This window comes from Camellia sinensis, chromosome 8, assembly GCF_055761805.1.
Source record: "Camellia sinensis isolate YWXY chromosome 8, ASM5576180v1, whole genome shotgun sequence".
NCBI classification, from domain to species: domain Eukaryota; kingdom Viridiplantae; phylum Streptophyta; class Magnoliopsida; order Ericales; family Theaceae; genus Camellia; species Camellia sinensis.
The window spans coordinates 72,710,848-72,718,787 of NC_138968.1; the positions used below are offsets into that span (position 1 = coordinate 72,710,848).

A 7,940-nucleotide genomic window follows, 5' to 3' on the forward strand; every position below is an offset into this window, starting at 1 on the left:
GTGTATTGAGATTGATTTGTTAGCTTTCTTAGTGAAGGGATTAGTTTTGTTAGTCATCCTGACAAAACCCGTAAACTTACTATCAAGAGTACCTTGACTTTTTGTTCTTGTTCTTGAACTAGGACAACCCACATTTATAGAAAATGAGTGTATGTGCCAGTGGCAGGTTTGGGAAAGTACATTTATATAATAATTACACCAGAAACTGGGGCATTTATGCTGTATGTGCCAGTGTAGAATCACAGGTAAAGATGCTTTCAGCTGCTGCTTTCTTCATCATCTGCCTCCTCTTTCTTCTTTTTGTTTGTATGAATTTGTGATAATCAATATATTATACATGGGTTCTTTTAATTGGATTGTCAAATCCCCTCTAGTTGGGCATCCAGCAATACTGACTTGTGATACACTGATACAGTATTGTTGTTCAAGCCTGTCATGGCTCTCATTATAATCAGAGAGTTCTGCTGTATGACAGAACAAGAACAAATAATCAATGCATTCTTTTTGATGCACCAGTGATATTTTATCTCTGAACTGTGATACAAAATAGAACTTCTATTAGATTTTGCTGACTTTTGTCCAACATCAGCTTGAATTACACTACTACAGTCATGCTAGGCGGTTCTGGATTTAGAGTGAAGGCATATGGATGTCACTACCTAAGAAATTGTAACTATCACAAAATGTTGACTGATTGAATAGTTTAAAAAAAATGGACTTTGTAATCTAATGTAATAACAGGCTGGCTTACGCTATTGTCTCCCCTGCCCTAGAATTATGACCTAGTGATTTCTGTTTTGAGTTTTTATCCAAGCTTATTTGTTTTAACTTCCTTTTTTTTCCCTGTTACATTGTTCATTTAATTTTATTTTTTTTCATGGTTTTGCTCTCTCTATTTTTTTTCCCTTCTAGGTACCCAAAGGATGGGACAAGCTTTATGTCTCTCTTCTCTCCACAGAAACAGGGAAAACTGTCAGCAAATCAGGGAAAGCATCAGTACAGAATGGGATGTGTCAATGGACAGAGACTTTGTCAGAGTCTGTCTGGATTTGACGTGATGAAGCTCCAAAGGAATTTGAGCAATACTTATTCAAGCTAGTCGTTTCGATGGTTGATGCCTATGTTGATTACCATTGTGTCTTTCAATATCGTTTTAATTAAGATTTGACAAGCTGTGTGCCAACCATCATTTTTTCTCACTGGGTTCCTCTTCATGGTCTTAGCAATTGATAACATCAAACTAACAATGTGCTTATTGTAGGGTTCAGCTAGATCCAGTATCCTTGGAGAGGCTACCATTAATCTGGCAGGTTACATGAGTTCAAGAGCTTCTATTCTTGTTTCATTACCTTTGAAAAAGTGCAACCATGGGACAATTTTACAAGTGAGTCATCTCCTAATGCTTCCAAAGTTTGTTTTCGGTTAATGATCCATGATGCTAAAAGTCTTTTAGTTTATCTGGAAGTGTTGCACATATTTTTGATGTATTTTTGGGTAAATTACAAAGACACACTCCATGAGGTTTGTCAAAAACATGGATTCCCCCTCACATTCTGCAAATTACAGATACCCCATTGTCAGGATTTTTCCTGCAACTGTTCTAATAGAAATAAATAAAATTTATCAAGTTGAGCTGAGTTTAGCTTGTGAACTTTTTTACTCATATATATATATATATATATGTGGATGATAATTCTGTTGTAATGCTGTTGGTTTTATTTAGCATGCTTTTGCAGCCTAAATTGCTTCTCAAGTGTATTTATTAAATTCGATACATGTCAAGGTGCAATCACATGATCGATCTTTTGTTGATTTGTGTTATATTACTACAATTTCTTGCTTGCCTATATGTGCATTACTGCAGGAGCATCAGGATTCCTCTTAACCATCATCTTTTACATAGTAAGTCGATTCTATGTTCATTTATATACATATATTATATTTGTATTTGTAATTATATATATATATATATATATATATATTCAGTGGATGGGAATGAATGCTCTCATGATTTATGCTTTGGGTGCTTGTGACCTCTTTCCGGCAGCTTTGCAAGGTTTCTATTGGCGCTCACCAGAAAACAATCTTTTAATCATATTTTGGAGCAGTGGGGCAGGTCTGTAAATCTCCTGTGTTAGAAAAATATTCTTCAGTGCTTAGTGCAATGACTGAGATGAGTTTCTTCATTTATTTATTGGTTGTTGTCCCTTGTTATTTGTTTATTTTTTAAATTAATTCCTTGCCATCTATGCTCATGGGGCACCTTTTTTTTTTGGGGGGGGGGGGGCGCACTGCAGAGGAATGTTTGCAGTCAAAGATGTTACTGGTGACCTTCATATTAATATTCTCTGGTTGTCTTTGTACCCAAGAAAAAGGAAAAAAAGAATTTAATTATTGTCACATGCTGAGTGCATTCTTCTCTTTTCCCTAAATTTTCATGCCTCCTCATTTTCATCTCCTTCATTAAAACAGCTATTTCTTATCTTTCTCTGCTGGCAAAAAAAATAATTTTATTCTGTACCAGAAAAGAAAGGAAAGAAAAAAGAAAATCATTTGTCAGTTTGATCTATTGCTCTTGTGGGCCTGCGTAACTGATTAGAAATTTCAGTCACCAGTTTGATTTATTGCTCACGGGGAAGCACAGATGATATCTAATAATGTGTAATAACTCTTTGTTCCTTGTTTTGTTGCCTTTTTTAAGACCATTTCGACTGGGTAGTTGGTTCTTACTGGGGGCTCTGTTTTTCATTGCTTGTGTCGATGGCAATCCGCGCTGATTTGATGGATGCTATTTGTATGCGTACAAGAGGTTTGAGGTTTTGTTCTTTTCTTCAAAGTGATCTTTTAATTCATTCATTCTAAAATCTATCTATTATTTACTCAAGTTTGCTTGTTTCTCTAAAAGGTTTGTTCTGCAAGAAATACTTGATCAAAAAGAAACTTTTCAAAGCTTAAGGCAGGACTTGAACTTTATCTTTTCTTTGATCAATGCCACCAATTTACATCGTTTGGAAGTGAACATCAACAATTTTGGCTGCAAGTTTCCAGAATACATCGGTAATCTCTCGAGAAACCTTGAATATTTGAATCTAGACCACAATCATATATTCGGAAGCATTCCACCCGGGATTGTACACAGGGAATACTAGTCATTTAGTATCACCAAGTCTGATAGATTGCTTTTTTTTTCGTCAATGTAATGAGGTTTTGTATAGATAACATCACCTTACTGTATTTTTCCTTTTTTTTTATTTATTTTTTATTTTCATCTCTCTTTTGGGTAGGTTAAGTGTTTTGAGAACTAGTATACACCATGATGATGCTAATTGGAGAAATGAGATTTTTTTTTTTTGTTTTTTTCTTGCTTTTTATGGCTGTAGAATATTCTTTTTTCAGCATTTCCTTCTTGTTTTGGGCATGTATAGAAAATCTTTGTATTAATGTTCAACAATTATTGGGAAATCAGAAAGGCTACAATTATTTGTAGTTTGTAGGTGAATACAAGTATTTAGGATTTACTTTGCAAGGACAGCCAGCCACGCTACTTGAAGAGGGTGTAGTGTTCTCATCTATAAACTGTGTTGGACCTGGATGAAGGAGACTTGACAAGCTTTGGCTGGCTTGTTATTGGAACAAGTTGTTGGAAAGCCATCTGAATAAGCTAGGTTTGTATTTAATTTTTTTTTTTGGGATTAATTATTGTCCATTTTTAAAGTTAGGTCCGATTTTGCTTAAACTTTTTTTAGATCTGTCTAGATGATTTTATAAAGTTTAAATACTTTGAAAAAAGTACACAAAAATATGTTGTTTTTTTAAAAGCCTTTTTGTGTGAGACAAAAAAATGGCTCATGTTTTTGTTAATACTGTCTTTCGTGGCAGACTATATGTGGTCATGTTTATTATGGAAGATGGTCTGGCTTTTGAGATTATATATATATAATTGAGTTTTACAGGTAAGTATGAAATTACATTTATGGTTTTATGATAGTTGTCAACTTCTATTGAGCTATGAAATTACTTTCCAATTCCAATTCCAGTATGGTATTCTAGCGGCTTTAACTTCACAGCTTAATTCCGACGAACGGTCTCCAGCAAGAAAAGGTTAGTTCTATTTTTCACTTCGCAGCTTAGAACCTGTACGTAACACATTTGTATAATTCGTCAATGAGAGTGAAAACTCAATGCTTCACATGTTTTAACCCTCATCAAACTATCAAGTCTGTATTGAAACCCATTTCATGGGTTGGGTATAACTGGGTTAATTAATTAGACCGGCTAATAAATTGTTTTAATCGTGTGGTTGTAGGTTCAGTATCTTAGCAGCAACAGCAATGGAGGTCAAATTGGAGCCACCACCGGAGGCAATCACCTCTCCCTGTCAATGAGCAACAATCAGCAAAGGCCGTTCATCAATCCTCTGCAACTGTTTGCAACTACTGCAGCATCATCAGGATTCGCACAGCAGATAACTACCCGACCCCAAAATTGGCTACACCAGCAAAATTGATTTTACTCTCTGATGAGACCCTCTTGACCCAACCTTTTGTTTTTTGTTTTTTTAAATCTTTATGTAACAAGGCCTTTGGAGTTTGTAAGCATGTAAAGATTAATGCTTTGAGCTTAAATTTCTTCGTTTGTGTGTTTCTAAAACCGTACATATGTATTATTATTTAGGCTGCCTTCTTATTTATTATTACATCAATAGGTCAATAGGTCCTTGTTCATAATACATTTAAAATTTAAGAAAATTAAAAAAATGGGATATCACGGCGTTTCTGAAAACGCCACCTAAACCTCTAAAAGCTAACGGTAGGTTTTTAAAAAGATATGGCGGCGTTTTGAAAACGTCGCTAAAATGATAGTGACGTCATAGTACCTTTGCTGGGATATTTGGCAGCGTTTTTAAAAACGCCGCCTATAGTCATATAACGACGTTTTTTAAACGTCATAAAGCTATAGCGACGGCCGCAGCATCGGCGTTTGATATTAAACGTCACAAAAAGAATTAACGACGTTTGTTGTACCTATAGCGGCGTTTTTTAAACGCCGCTAAAAGTAGATTTTCCAGCAGTGTTATTGTCACAACTATAAGTGAAAGAACCAATGTAAAATTTTAATGAAAGTTTAAGGGTAATAAATGTAATTATCCTTGTGTATTTAACTTTGTTCTTTTGTGTTTAATTACATATTTGCAGCCAAAACACCCAACAACACTGACTTGAAAATTTCTATAATTATAAGAAAATGGTAGGATTACTATGAAAATATTGAAAAATGGAAGCACTAACTTTAGATTCCTCCTCGATCAATGACAAGATATTTGATGTAATCAAAAGAAAGGATGATGCGCAAGATACATGACTATGGGATTGTTTGTACCGTTTAAATGAGTTTTTATCATTTTATTTATTTAATTTAGAGAGTTTGTATTAGATTATTTGATGTAACTTTTATTTACTATAATTTATTGAACAAAAATAATTTAAATAATTTTTTTTAAAAAATACGTATATTTGATACTTGAGATAGGGATACTTTTTAACTTTTGTTAATAAATTAGTGGTTGGACACGTGTGTTATATATGGCAAGTGATTCTCATCTACCGTTAGTATTGTAATTACGTGTCCCTTAAATTGGAATGTGATATGTATACAAAGTATGAAAATTTATATAGGTAAATTGATTTGTATTTGTGGAGAGATGGATTCGGAATACTCCTTTATCCAAGCAGATCTTAGAACAATCCTTTGATAATCACCTGAAATAGAATAACAACTCTGATCGGGGATGCCAGAATTAGCACTCCGACGGTTTAGTTAGTTTTTACTCTCTAGAATATTGGTTGCTCTTGTTCTTAAGTGAGCTATTCAGAACATACCTGATTCTTTCTATTTTTATAGAGTTTCTCCTTTGAGTTTTTATCCCCTACTATGCATCCCATCAAGAGCCATCCGCTAGCGCGCTCTATGGAGAGGAATCGGCAATTCGGCTTCGACTAACAAGAACCAGGATTTGTTACTCGGCCATACTTTGTATGCCATTTTATTGGGCTGGGCTTGGGCCTAATAGATTAGGCTAATAGACCGACCTCCAACTGGGCTTAAAGGTATTGGGTTTCTTGAAAATGACTCCCATAATTGCCCCCTGAATAGTCGGCTACACGCGCATCCAGGTAGTCGGCAAACTCGATTGCCGAAGGGTCAGTTTGACATTTCGAAATGCATTGGGTTTTGGGAATACGGTGGACGTACCTTTTCAATACTGTCGTGGAAAAAAAGACGTGAGGAAAGATGATTATGGCTTCCTGCCTCTTCATACTCTCCTCTCATTTAATGCATTTTTAAATCTTTCCATCTTTTCATTTCGCATGTGATTTCACTGTTGTTCAACACTTATGCTCTTCTAACCTCAGGACCTCCGTTGCCACCTTCCTACTATTCTTCCTACTTGCGACCTTTTCATTCCTGTCCGTAAGATTTTTGAGCTCCATTTTCTTTTAATTTTGTGCTTTCGATCCCTCACATTTCTTCGTCTTTTCACCTTTTACTCTGGTCCTCCATTGGCAAATCACCTAAAGGCTCTTCTTTCTGAAGATAGAGTTGTAACCTTTCTTTGTCACTTTTCTATCTCTAACAACGTTCAACTGTCCTTGGTTGGGGATGGTAAAGTGGATATGGAGAGGGCTGATGAAAACACCATTGTTTTTGCCTTCTTGGCGATTACCGAATGAAGTGTCCGTTTTTCCCTTCACCCCACCCTTAGGTCTGTGCTAAGCCATTGGGGTTTGATTTTGTCCTAACCAAACATCAATTTTTACCAAATCGTAATGGGTGTCATAGAGTTAAACCGCCATCTTTGTCTTGACCTAAGGATTTTGGCCATTCGGCACAGTTACATCCTTGCCAAATCTTCTGGTCGGCAATAACGATATTTCCTAAGGGCTAAAGACACCAATTACCATCTGGTCACCATGCTTGCCAACTCTGGCAAAAGAGTGGATGGCATAATGGTCGCTGTTCGCGGCAATTGGGAGTTCAGCGTGGGAGAAGATCACCAAACTCTTATGCCGAGGCACAAGGGCGAGAACCAGGTCGCCGATTATTTCACATTGAGTTTTATTTTTATTCGGCGTTTACTTATTCTAACCATTTCTTTTTTGTGCAGGCAACAATCTCAAGAAGTCCCTTATCTCCACAGATGAACTGGTGGTTGCCTAGGTGAAGACGGTCCTTGATTTTGTCGATCGGCCGAATCTACAAGGACAAGGTCGGGCCACGCATATATTACTTTGATACGACCCATCATATTCAACTTTTTTGGCGGCCGATCATATCCCTGTTCTGAGAGGCGAACAGCAACTTGTGGCTCTCGTGTTCCCCAATTTCGTTAATCTAAGAGATATCGACATTGGGGAATCGTCGGCCAGTGAACAGGCCGACAATGGTGATGAAGGGGCCGATTAGGGCGTTGACCAAGGTGACGAAATAGATCAAGTTACCAACGCTGAACAAGTTAGAGATGGGAGATGAAAGCATTGAGTTGGATGTTTCTCAGGCCGAAGAACATAGGGAACTGCTTTTTGATTTCGAACAAGTTGGCTTTGGTGGGTGAATTGACATCGGAAGCTCCCAAGAGGGGGATATTTTTTTAGGTTTGGACGACTTACCTGGAGTCAGCTCTGAAGCTATGGTGGGTGAATCCCTTGTGCAATTTGGTAGAAGAAGAAACACTGAGAGGATGGCAGCGCGGATGAAGGCGGCAAGGTTTGAGGAAAGTCAGGAGCTTCTACTAGTGACTGAAATTGCCCAGGCCGACCCAGTGGGTTCGGCGCAAACCATCCTTGAGCCAATAGCATAAGAACAATTGGCTGAGCAAAGGGGCGAGAAACGTCTTGCCAAAGCCGAACCTATTGATGAGGTAGAGTAGTTGATTGAGAAGA

General features: G+C 37.0%; 1 long non-coding RNA gene across 1 annotated transcript; it reads left to right on the forward strand.

Moving 5' to 3' along the window:
- The first annotated feature begins 1,001 nt into the window (after positions 1–1,001).
- LOC145796590 (uncharacterized) lies at positions 1,002–4,590 on the forward strand. Its single transcript, XR_014337071.1, has 7 exons — positions 1,002–1,110; positions 1,262–1,384; positions 1,865–1,902; positions 2,048–2,116; positions 2,702–3,665; positions 3,880–4,101; positions 4,307–4,590. It is a non-coding gene; the product is annotated as an uncharacterized LOC145796590 (long non-coding RNA).
- The last annotated feature ends 3,350 nt before the right edge of the window (positions 4,591–7,940 follow it).